Consider the following 12298-nt stretch of genomic DNA (forward strand, 5'->3'; position numbering starts at 1 on the left):
CTTGCAATGTCAGAAGCACTGCTCTCATTTCTAGGATACTGATGTGCAAATGGGCCTCGTGATCTTGCCAAGTGCCTTGGACAGTCCTTCTTAGATAATGCCCCCCCACCCTATCTGAGAGGTGTCCATGGTCACTGTGGCCACAGGTTGTGGAGGAAGATAGGGTTGACTTGATGTCACATGACTGGAGTGAAGCCACCAGCAAAGGTCCTTCTTGCAGGACTCTGTTAACAGAATTTGGTGAGACATGGGTAGTTCCTGCAATGACCACTAAGTGAACAGTAACCACTGCAGAATTCTCATATGCATGTGTGCTAATGGAACTAAACTTATCGCTGCCACCATGGATCCCAAGACTTTTAAAACTGTTCTCGCCTGTACTCTCATCTTGGAGAGGCTGTAGTGAGACCAAATGGCAGAGCTCGAAACTGGTAATGACTATCTCCCAGCTGGAAGAGCAGATGATTACTAGATGGCTTGTCCATCTTTATGTGGTAGTACGCATCCTGGAGGTCTATAGAGCAAATCCAATTGCCTTTTCCCAGAAAGGGAAGAATCGACTGCAGTGTTACCATCTGCAACTTGGTCTTTTTTACTAATTTGTTTAATTTGCTGAGATCCAAAAATGGGTCTCCAGCCCCTTGTTCTTTTTGGCACTAAAAAGAATTTCGAGTAAGTTCTGGATCCTATTTGGTCTGTGGGATCTCTTTGGATGACTCTTTTGTCTAGCAACTTTTGAATTTCTATAGTTGCTTGACCTCTTTGACTGGGTGGAATGTCTAGGGTGTTCTTTATGTTTGGGGCAGGAAGGGAAAAGGGTATGGAGTAGCATCTGGATATGATACTTTGTACCCACTTGTGTTATTTCCAGCCAGGCATCTAGGTGCAAAGATAATCGACCCCAGACTACTTTCAGAGATGGAGACACGAGCCTCCCTTCAGGAGCGCTGAAAGGGCCTACCACCTGTCACCCTGATTTTGCAAACCCCCTCTGCCACGTCTACCATTCATGCTTCCCCCGTTGCCCCTAGGGGAAGAGTCACCACGTGTGTCCTGTAAAACTCTCTGGGATTTACGGAACCACATCTTTCCTCCCTTCTGGCCTTTTAGATAAGGTCTAGAAAGTATGGAAAAATGGACTCCCGCAGCAGAGAGAATTTTCCCTTTTTGTTCACACCTGGTTAGTGTGTCCTTGACTTTTGGCCTGAACAAAGACGAGCCATTGAAAGGGGAGTTAATAAAGGAAGATTTAAAAGGTTTGCAAAGTCTCACAAGCGCATCCAGGAATGTCTCCTTAGGGAAATTCCTGAACCTGCTGCTCTGCTCGCTCCATCTGCTGCATAAGATATGAGCCTCACGGAGAAGTTGACCACAGAGTTTAAGGTGGAAAGCTGAGAGGAAACCTTGTCTGATACCCCTGCAGCTACTGAACCTTGGAGAGTATCTCCTAGCTCCTTCAGGAGATCTCTTTGTAGCTTTCTTAAATACATCAGATAATTCAGTGATCCGAGTGCAAATGTCACTGAAGAAAATGTGTGCTTCCCGTATCTGTCCATCATACGAGACTCCTTGTTCGGCAGATGGACAGACTAGAATCTTTCAGAAAGTTCCTTTTTGGTGGCTGCTGCCACTACAATAGCATCTACAGGGACACCCTTTGTCAGAAAATCTTTATCAGAAGAGGTTGTGATGAACTTATTTGGCCTCTGAGGGACAGATTCCACTATGTCTGGAGACTCCCACACCTTTCGACTAACTAGTTCCATAAGTTCTTTGAAAGGTGAAGACACCCAAGTGGCTGAAGGATGAGACCCAAAGACCTTCAGGTAAACAGACTCCTCATCAGAAGGGTTGATGGGCTTCCAGCTGCCTCTCTGCTTAAGGATTTCTAGGACGTCTGCGAAGGAGACATCTTGAGAGGGTGACCGTGGGGACCCTTCCGACTCATTGAGGTCTATGTCAGAGGTAACCAACTCCTCTGGGGAGTCTAAATGCTTCCTCCTGCAGAGTCTCTTATGAGGGACCTCTTCAGAAGGGTATTCTGGAAAGGTTTCAGAAGACAGGGGTTCACCTGATGGGGTACCCTGAGGCTGGTCAGTGGATGGCGTGGTGCAGAGACAGACACCAGTGCTCTAAGGGGAGAAATGTCGGAACCTTTGAGTGGAGCTGTCTGCGGAGACAGCACTCTCCTCATCAGCTCAAAAGCCCCCCTCCCCTGAATTGAGGACACCTCTAGTTACGAAGAGTCAGAAGAGATTCCCAGAGCCAAGGGGGTTGGCTCCAAAGCTGATATAGGAGCCGAGCTCATCCACACCGAATCCCCAAGAAGTAAGTTCGGATCCAACAAATGTCCGACTCGACTCCCCTCTCTGGACCTGACTGAAGAGCATCAGCTCCTAGACTCCTCAGATGGAACCAAGGAAGTCAGAGAAGACGTCGGGTCCGAAGATTCCAGGATGGGTCTCGGCATTGATGGTTTCACAGCAATCGGTTCCAGGCATTCCGGCTCTGAGGTCCCAGGTCTGCTCAGAGGAGGAATCGATGTCGATGGGAAAGTCTTGGCTGGCTTCGAATCCCTCTAGGTTGGAGCCTTGAGGAGTTTGGCCAGCACTGGTGTCCTTAAAAGTCTTCACACCACCCTAACCACATCATCATCTGAAAGACTTCAGGAGGACGTAGAGGACGGAGTAGGAGATCCAATCATTTGCAGAACAAGGAACCTTATAAGAGGAGTAACCAGCTCCAATTCTGGGGACAGGCTCCTTAGTTCAAACTCCATTGGCACTGAAACAGCTGGCACTGATGAAGTAGATTTTGTTGGTTCAGTAGTCATCATAGCCGGAGATACAACATCTGTTATTTTATTTTACTGGCTCCGATTGTCCTGAAGAGGGAGAAGATCTCTTGGTGGATTTGTCAGTTTTGATGATGGTGATTTCACAGATCTTGAAGTGCCCGGACCTTCTTCTAGAGCTTCTTGGAAGGGGGACTTCAGTAAGCCATTAACTATCAGTTTTTTCTTCTTTCTAGCACTATTCTGGAGCTAAGTAATGACATATAGAATATGACTCTTGAAGATGTACTGCTCCCAGGCAGTAGACACAAACAGTATGGGAATCAGTTAAAGACATCTTTTGGCTGCATTTGCCACATTTTTTTGAAGCCTGAAGGCTTCGTTTCCTTATGCTCCTGGACATGTTCAAAATCACAGTACACACATAAGAGCAAATTAACAATAACAATTACTTAACACATTAAACCCTATGATATGATATATAAAATATCAAACTTTTTTTTTTTTGGAGAAACTTCAACAAACAAGAGGATGGAAAGAAATTAGATAGCCCTCTAACTTAAACGGGCTGATGTCCCTCTTGTTTTAACAGTAAGATTAACTATCTATGGATTTCAAGAATATTAATAATAAACAATAGCAAAATGCCCTCTAACTAAAACAGGCAGCGGCAGTCCTCTAGCATAAATGGGCTGACGCCTTTTTTTTTTGTTGTTTTTTTTTTAAATAAGATTAAACTAAAATGGGCTTATGTGATAGAAATTTAAGCCGGGACAGGGAGGAAACAATGGCCTAATGAAAAAACTATGGAGTGAAGCAACAAATTTTACCAACAATGATAACAAACAGTAAATGCTAAACTTACTTTAAAGTAGAAAAAGAAACTTTTCAAATAAAGAATTAAGATTTGTTCACTTAGCCAGAGCCAAAATCAAAGCACCAGATCTGTTTAGTGGCAAATGAGATCTGGGGAGCTTCACTAGAGCATGATGGGATAGGGTACAGCCACAAGCCAGTGGAAGATCTCGAGCTTTAGTATACGGCCAAGTTGGAACAGAGGATCTGTTCTGAACCCAACCAGTAAGAATGAAGGCGAGCTAGGACAACATAACATCATTTTTTCTGAAATGGAGCTGTGACACTTTGTTTTACACTTTATGGTGACAAGGAAGTGACATACATTATTTTAACATGATTCTGGAAAGTAGCATTATTATTGTAGTATAAAATGTAAAAAGAACTTCACACACATTCCCAGTGAGAAGACAAATGTCAATGATTTTGGTTTCAGGCTCATGGTTGAACACACTCCTGTTGAATAATACTAATAATATCAATCACTAATAATAATAATGATAAATAAATTGTACCTGTATTGCACTTTCAGCTCTTATCACAACTATCAGTTTTGATAGTACTTATCTATAATGGATGATGTATTTGAAGATGTATTCTCTGTTTACTGCCTGACAGAGAAATTCACATTAAAGCAACATGTTAAATTAGTGCTTGCATGCAAGCAATCATAAAATGATTCTATGTCTTTTGTCAACTTTTCCACAGTTAGTTGTTGAGAAAAACTGTCAGGATGCCACTATCCCCCACCCGTACATTAATACATGTACATATATTATGCAGTACTGATAGACATCCAAAAACTATTTGTGCAAGTGCATGTGTGTGGTAGGGGAATAATATACATGTATATGTATTTTGATGGCATTTTCCACAGGAAATAGGCAAATAGAATGATCTGACACTATCCGTGTCATTATTCATCACGGATGGGTCTTGGATCAGAACTCAGATCCGAGCTGGCAACTAATGGGCAGATCCAAAGCTCAAGCTCCTTCCATTCCCATAATCCCCTGCTGACCTCAAACCCTCATATCTTGTTTGCTGTTGAACGTGTTGGGCGCATCCAAGCTTGAGCAGCTTCTCTATTAGATTAGTAATTATTTTTCTTGCTTTTTCTATCTTTTTTCTATCTCCTTTTGGCATTTTAGAGTTGCTACACTAGTTTGCCTCCCCTCCCATAGCTTAGAGTCAGCTCTCCCTTTACTCTTGTTGCAGTAGTCCCCTTTCTGCCCTTACTCCTTTTCAAAAAAATAAATTAATTAAACCTCCTTTCTTCTCTTTTCTTTTGCTTGTGTGACTGAGTGAGTATGGATATGGTAGAGAAACTTTTTAGTTTCAAGTGATGCTCCTCATATGGTCGGAAGATGCCTTATTCCATCTCACACAAGGAGTACCTTTACTGTTTAGGATTGGCCCACCTGCAGGTTGAATGCAACATTTGTGCCGCATTCAACCCCAAGGCTCTTATGGAGCACCCCAACAAATTGCTTCTCAAGGGCTTGGCTCAGGGTGGTCCCCTGCCAGCGGACTCTCCCACCAAGCCTTCTCAGGATTCCAAAAAAAGACCCCCTCTTCCTGGTCTCCTTCCATCTCAGAAAAGCTGAGACTCTCAGATCGCAGATCCCTGGATCAAAGTCCAGCCTCTTTGGCTTTGGATCCAGGTTCTTCCGCTTGGAGACCCTCATATCAGTCCCTTAGATCTGAGGACTCAGCTCCTTGGAGACATTTGGATCCATCTTGGTGCAAGCCCTCTCCGGATATGATCCCATTGTTGGATCCATCTGGCATGCCATCGACGTCATCAGATCCTGCCAGGCCATTGGATCAAAACATCAGAGCTGATCCCCTTCACAGGACCACAGATCTATCAGATCTAAGGCAGGATCCCCAGCTAGGTCAGACCATTCATCTGCATCCTCCAGATCCTCCAAACATCTGTTACCTTTGGATATGGATAAGATGATGAGGAGCTTCCTCAAGGTCCAAACTGAGTTAGGCTTCTTCTTGTCCCTGGCCCAGATGGCTAAGGGCCTCACCCACAGGACTCCACTCTCCTCTTCCGATCCATCCAGTTTTGCAGCATCAGGACCAGAGTATTCCAAGTGACAGGCAGTCGGTGTCGGGCATATCTCCCTTCTCGATTCCATCAAGGTCCCTGGCTGGCTCTGTTCCACTGCCCTCAGAACATGTTGTGCCTCATCCCAGTGAGGCCGGTCTGGGTTCTCTGGGGGTGGGTTCAGGTCCTGAGTTTTTGAACCATTCCCTTCCCATGAGAGCTTCGGTACTCGACAGCTCAGGGCCAATATCATCTGGGGACTTCGATACTGCGCCAGGGTTCATTCTCCCTTCCTCGGTGGCTGTGGCCATAGGAGAGGAGAGGGGACCTGTCCAGTCCATTGGAATTCCATGTGGTAGAGAGGACCTTCTCCAGCTTGGCAGTCACCTCTCCTTCATCCTTAGGTCCTCCCCAGCACCTCTCGGCTTTGGGTGGTGAGACCTTATCATCCTTCCAGGGTCAGCCTCTCTGGGAGTGCCTTCAAATAGGCACTGCCCCACTTGGGGTTCCTGTCTCTTCTGAGTCCTCCCCAGAGCCCACAGTGAAGGAACCCCCCTGGAAGAGAACGTGTTAGAGGAGGCACCTGAAATCTCCTAGAGAATCTCTCATGGAGGACATGGATTGCGGGGAGGGAGATGGGTCCCTCAGGCTGCCGTCTGAGGAAGAGTTTCTCCAAACAGCTACTTATACCCAAGCTACATATTGCACACTCTATATGAACTCTTATCTTGTCACTTCATCTCCAATTCAGTTTCTTTCTATAACCCCCGTTGTCATCTCTGTACTGCCAGTAAACACCTCCTTCAGTTATACAAACCCAACAAAAACACTGGTAAGACCCTTTACAAATACTCTGTAGCCCAAGTTTGGAACTCACTCCCTCTCAACATAAGAAGTATTCAGCATAAATACCTGTTTAAGAAATAACAAACTTTTTCTGCTGAAGATTTGGTCATGCCCTTGTCAAACCCCAACTTGAACTAGTCTGCTCTCTTCTCCGCTTTTCCCTATCAACTCTTTTTACTCCTTGTACTTGCTCTAGCAGACTGTATTCATACTGTTCTCAGTGTAATATTCCCTAAACCTTTTAATTGTTATTTGGCCTATGCTTATATGCTGTTCTCAAATTTTGGAAATTGTACTTGTTAACTGTTATTTTACCTATGCATTGTACTGCTGTGCACATATTTTTGACTTGTACTATATTTCTCTGACCCTACTTTAATATTTTGTAAATATCATAATTACTTCTATTATTTCTGGAGCTTTTCTACTCAGGCCTCCACTGAAAATGGGTCCCTGGCTCAACTGAACTAACCTGGCTAACAAATGTCAATAAATAAATAAATAGTCTTTTGGGGACATCCTCAAAATTCTCAAGCAAAGAAGCAGTTGGTCTTCCCCCAGTGCATCTTCGGAGCATCCATGTTTCTGAAAGCCTTCAGGATGGGCCCATCTTCTACCTGGGTGTCCCCTCCTGCCGATGAGCTTGTGGATCTCATCACCAACAGGACTTGGTAGGAGCCGGACACAGTGGGACCAGTACCCAAAAAGGCGAGCAAATTCCTCAATTCCCCAAAGATAAGGCTTTTTGGAGTAAGGGTGTCCCCGCTGATGCCATCATGGTGGCTGCTGCTACCAAGAAGGAGCTAGTGGATCAGAGCTCCTTGGTCCATCCTCTGAATACTGAGTCTTGGATGACTGACTGATTTGGAAAGTATGTGTTTGCCTCCGCTACCTTCGGAATGACAGCGACCAACTACATGGTACATTTTACCTGGCTTCAGAGGGATTTTGTGTCAGAACTCACCACTTCCTTTACAGAGTTGCTACTAACAGAGAGTCTTAAGCTGTTCTCTTCTAAGTTGTCCACTCTGACTTCCCTGGCCAATGCTTCAATGAGGTTGATCTCCAATGCGGCAGAGGCCACCTCTCGAGTGGCAGGCACAGGTATTGCATTAAAAGGCATGCCTGGTTTTGCCTTTGCAGGTTTACGGAACCCTTCAAGGTGTCTTTTACTAACACTCCCTTTGAAGGTTCGACCTTGTTCAGACTGTCCGTCAAGGAAACATTGACCCACAGTGACCAGGAGGGTAAGACTCTGTCCATGGTGGGAATCAAGTTTTCAACTCCCCAACGATCTTTTTCCAAGACTTAGAGAGGTAGTAAAAACCTTTGCTTCCACAGGACTCAGTCTTCCTTCCAAGATGCTTCCCAAGAATCCTCTTCCACAAGCCAGAGTAGGGGATTCAATGGTAGACGCCACCCCAGAGGCAGAGGGGGTCCTCAGAATCAGGGCTCCTGGGAACCTTTCTCAGAGAAGCATTTTCAGCACTCCTGAACCGCTGCCCGACTGTCCTGCCCTGGAGGAAGTCTGGGGACATTTCACCCTGCACCCACTAGCCTGGACAAGTCTCACCTCAAAACAGTGGGTGTTAAAGATTATTTCCAGTGATTACTTCATTCCCTCTTCATCCCCCTTCTTCTTTCTGCTTTTCAAGGTTAGGGGTCGCCACAGCGGATCATCTGTCAGCTCATGATTGGCAGTGGAGTTTTACGGAGTTGAGTTGCCAGCCCGGCGCCCAACCTTCCACAGAAGGCACATACACGCACACAATCACACCTAGGGCCAACTTAGAGTGGCCAATCCACCTACTGCATGTCTTTGGGATGTGGGAGGAAACCAGAGCACCCGGAGGAAAACCACGCGACCACAGGGAGGAAATGCAGACTCTGCACAGAAGGCACCCCAGCCGAGAATCGAACCGGAGAACCTCTTGCTGTGAGGCAGCAATGCTAATCACTGCACCACCATGGCTGTCCTCCCTCTTCACCCCCCGCTGATTCGGAAATCCCTTCCAGACATTCTACCCCACCAAAGGGAGTTGGCCAATCTCGAGTTTCAAGACCTTTCTCTTAACAGAACCACCCAAGATGTCCCAACAGAACAACGAGGGTCTGGAACTTACTCTCACTTCTTTTTTGGTGCCAAAAAAGACCAGGAACCTCCATTCCATTTTGGACTTCAGCAAACTGAACCTGTCAGTCAAGAAGTCCAAGTTCCGGATGGTCACTGTTCAGCCCATTCTGCCTCTGTGCTCAGTAAATCTCAAGTACACATACTATCATATCAAAATTGACAGGTGCTCCAGGAGACACCTACGCTTTCGGTTTGGGGCCACTCATTACCAGTTCAGACCCTTGTCCTTTGGCCTCACCACAGCCTCCTCTGGGGGTTTAACAAATGTATGGCAGTGGCAGTAGCCCATCTCCAGCTGCAAGGATTCCAGGTCTTTCCAAACCTGGATGATTGGGTCTTCACGGTCCCCACGAGGCATCAACTATCAATGGCCACTTCTTATGCCCTCAGTCTCTTTCACCATCTGGGAATCGCTGTCAGCTTACCCAAGTCCAACCTTTTTCCATGCCAAAATTTGGAGTTTATTGGGGTTCAACTGGACACGATATCGAAGACTGCAGCACTGCCCTCATTCGGTGTTCTTATTCAAGATCAGGTCTCTCGCTTGATGCTTCTAGAGCATCCATCACTCCTGCTGATTCTACCAGTGCTAGGCTAAGTTTCATGGCAGCTGCCATCCAATTAGTTCCTCTCGCCAGGTATCACATGCGAGTTCTGCAGTGAACCCTGGCAGTTCAGTGGTCTGCTCAAATTCACCCCATGTCCATGACCAACAAGATTTCTCAGGTGTGCAGAAATCATCTTGCATAGTAGCATCAGACACAGGATCTAATTTCAGGCAGGCCCTTTTGTCTTCCCCAAGCCAAGGTCACAGGGACCATGGATGCCTCCCTGTTGGGGTAGGGGTGGTGCATTTTCAGGGCAGGACCGTTCACGGCACTTGGTCCCCATAAAGACCAAATTGCCCATAAACGTCATAGAGATTAGGGCAGTCCTTCTAACATTGCAAGCCCTTCAGGAGTGCCTCCCTCTAGGGACCACAGCAATTGAAACAGTCAATATGGTGGTGGTCTGGTACATCAATAAGCAAGGATGAACACTGTCTTATCCCCTGTGCAGACAGGCCAAGAGAGTGTGGGAATGAACAAAGGCAACAAATCACTGGTTACACAAGGCAGAAATAAAACACGTTTAATGGAAAAGTTAGCACTTTCAGGGATGTATTCCGCTTCATCAGACTTACTTATACAAAACTAACTGTACCTATAAATACAAGTTAAAAAATAGGAGAATCAGTCAACAACCATGATAAATTAATGACATCACCTCTTACATCATATTAATACAATTAATTAAAAACCTAATAAATAGAGAAAAATCCTGTGTGTATACATAATCTAAATGCATCGTAAAGTACATATAAAATGCATAAAATGAAATAAAAATAATATAAGAACATATATATATATATATATATATATATATATAAATATATATAAAAAATATGTAATCGCACTACATATCATAGTACGAATAAAAAAAAATTATATATATGAGTATCTATAGAACATATAGAATACATAGGGTCACTGTTTAAGGGCTCTAGCTTTGAGAAAGGGTTTTAGCGAAACCCTGTTGTTTAGACCTGGTGGTTTATCTGCCTTAAACTTTAATATCCATTTCTGTTCAACATCTTCAGTGCTGTTATTCAAGTCACCACCTCGTTTACTACTACCTATAATTTCCAACACTAAAAATTTAAACATATGCCCTGAACACTAATTTTTCACATGCATAGCTAAAGCATTGCTCTCTTTCACATTTTTTACATCCCTACAATGTTCTAATATCCTTTCTTTAAAATAACGATTGTTTTTTCCTATATAAAAGGAGAAACATTTTATGCAAAAGCTTTCGCAAAATCTTTAGGCTTTAAAAGACACACACACACACACACACACACACACACACAATTTTATGCTGATTGTAATACCAGAAATGTAGTCTACTTTAGCTTTTGCATAAAATGTTTCTCCTTTTATATAGAGAAAAACAATCGTTCTTTTAAAGAAAGGATATTAGAACATTGTAGGGATATGAAAATGTGAAAGAGAGCAATGCTTTAGCTATGCATGTGAAAAATGAGGGTTCAGAGCATATGTTTAAATTTTTAGCGTTGGAAATTGTAGGTAGTAGTAAACAAGGTGGTGACTTGAATAACAGCGCTGAAGCTGTTGAACAGAAATGGATATTAAAGTTTCAGGCAGATGAACCACCAGGTCTAAACAACAGGGTTTCGCTAAAACCCTTTCTCAAAGCTAGAGAACTTAAACATTGACCCTATGTATTCGATATTCTCTATATATATTTTTATTAGTACTATGATATGTAGTGCGATTATATATATATATATATATATATATATATATATATATATATATATATATATATAGGTTCTTATATATATATTATTTTTATTTCATTTTATGCATTTTATATGTACTTTACGATGCATTTAGATTATGTATACACACAGGCTTTTTCTCTATTTATTAGGTTTTTAATTAATTGTATTAATATGATGTAAGAGGTGATGTCATTAATTTAGCATGGTTGTTGATTGGTTCTCCTATTTTTGAACTTGTATTTATAGGTACAGTTAGTTTTGTATAAGTAAGTCTGATGAAGCGGAATACATCTGTGAAAGCGCTAACTTTTCCATTAAACATGTTTTATTTCTGCCATGTGTAACCAGTGATTTGTTGCCTTTGTTTAATCTATTTTTGTTACATTGGTTGCTTTATTCGTTTGGATGTTTCTGAGTTTTTCTTGTTAGAGTGTGGGAATGGACAATGTCTTCCAGGCGCTTTCTTCTTGCAACTCACATTCCCAGCAGTTCCAACATGCTGGCCAACAAACTCAGCAGGTCCATATGGAGTCCCCATGAGTGGTCCCTGAATCCGTCAGTGGCAAAGCAGACATTAGACCATTGGGATCAACCATGCTGCAATCTCTTTACCTCCTCAGTCAACCGTAAATGCAGCAATTATTTTGCCCTGATCCATCCAGTGGGGGAGTCACCCAGGGATGTTCTGATTCATGACTGGCTGTCAGGATTTCTCTATGCTTATCTTCCTACTCCTCTGATTCCCAAGGTATCACAGAAAGCTCACTGCCTGAAGACTCCTCTCATCCTTATTGCCCCCTTCTGGCCTCGGCCGGCGTGGTTCTCCCAATTACGCTCTCATCTGAGGTATCCACCCTAAATACTGGATCCCATTCCGGATCTCATTTCCCATCCCTGGGGGCTTCCACTTCCCAGTCTCCAGACTTTTCATTTAACCACATGGTTTCTCCAGTTCCAGTAATCCTTATGCAGTCCAGGCTTCCTCCAAACATGAGGAACATTATTTTGGCCTCTCAAAAGCCATCTTCTAAGATGGTGTACTCCAGTAAATGGAAAAGGTTTTCTGTTTGGGCTACACAGCGTAATTTGTATCCCTTTTCAGCCCCAATTCCTGATATCTTACTCTTTTTGCCCTCTCTTTTTCAGGATGGGACAAGTTTTTCTACTATCAAGCTTCAGTTAGCAGCCATTTCTAACTGCCACATTAATGAGGAGCCTACTTTCTCTTCTAAACTGTGCAAAGCCTTTCTTAAAGGAATTCTT

At 43.6% G+C, this 12298-nt stretch overlaps 1 protein-coding gene across 1 annotated transcript in view; it reads right to left on the reverse strand.

Annotated features, from left to right (window-relative positions):
• The window catches only part of CFAP47 (cilia and flagella associated protein 47), a 7413452-nt gene that overhangs the window by 5853714 nt on the left and 1547440 nt on the right, over positions 1-12298 (reverse strand). The window lies entirely within an intron of this gene.

The sequence above is a fragment of the Protopterus annectens genome, chromosome 5.part0 (genome assembly GCF_019279795.1).
Source record: "Protopterus annectens isolate FY-2018-M chromosome 5.part0, PAN1.0, whole genome shotgun sequence".
Lineage (NCBI taxonomy): Eukaryota > Metazoa > Chordata > Ceratodontiformes > Protopteridae > Protopterus > Protopterus annectens.